The following is a 1113-nucleotide window of genomic DNA, read 5'->3' as shown; positions in this document are numbered from 1 at the left end:
TATCACTATCCAGTCTTGGAATCCAGAAATCTGACAGTCCTGTTTGACATCTCTCTCCCTCTCATCATATATCTCATTGTTGTCTAGACCATGTCCACCTTTTCACAAACTCCTGCCAATCTTAGGTCATAAACATTTCTTAAATCCATTCACATTTACCCAGCTCTGCTGATTGGTACCAATACCCTAGTTCCAACTACCATTGTTTCTCACCAGATATTTACTTTAATAGCATCCTCACTCTGGTCTTCTCATCCTTCTAGGCCTTTTCCAGACTATATTCACTTTAAAACCAGAGTGATTTGCATGTTAAAATGCAAATTTAATCATGTCTTACTTTTTTTCTTTTTCCCACTACTCTTAGGTCAAATACTAAAACATTCAACAAGACATGGTCTGGTCCCCCCTCACCTCCCACCTAGAGCCCCCTTACTTGTCTATGTTCTAGACACACCACTTTCCTCTAACTTCTAAAACATGGCATTTGTCGATAGTGTTTAACTGTGTGTTTGATTCCATGGCTAGCACAGCCTGGGGCAATAAACATCCTGGTGAATGTGCATGAATGATGAATGATGGATGAATGAATGCATGAATGAATAAATATAATGCTGCAGGATAACATTATACTAGGTAGATATGTAGTACTAGAACTCTTGTTCTGCCATGCAAAACACATATTTTAACTTGTTTTCTTCATAAATAAGCCACTGGTCAGCACCATTGCATAATATGTAAAGAACTCAAGTAACAACTCAAAGCAATATTTCTTTGATTTCCATAATAGAGATAGGCTTCTGCACTATGATTAGAAATACAAAAACTAATTTATTAATCATATGCATTAGTTAAAATATCATTCATTTGTACTCATAGAAAATATCTTTACATAAAGTTGTTAAATAATAAATTCATACATACGGAAACATTTGCATTTTGACTGAGAAAGGTACAGATGCATTTGACAGTAAAAATAACTTTAATAGCAATTTCTTTGAAAGAACAAATTTTAAAATAAATGTGTGATTTAGGCTGTTTTTTAAATGGGATTGCTGAATTGATTCTGAACGGGGAGATGTAATTTAATCTGGTCAATCTATCCTATGATGCAAT

This window comes from Pteropus vampyrus, unplaced genomic scaffold, assembly GCF_000151845.1.
Source record: "Pteropus vampyrus isolate Shadow unplaced genomic scaffold, Pvam_2.0 Scaffold56, whole genome shotgun sequence".
Taxonomy (NCBI): Eukaryota; Metazoa; Chordata; class Mammalia; order Chiroptera; family Pteropodidae; genus Pteropus; species Pteropus vampyrus.
Note: the sequence above shows the minus strand (reverse complement) of the source record.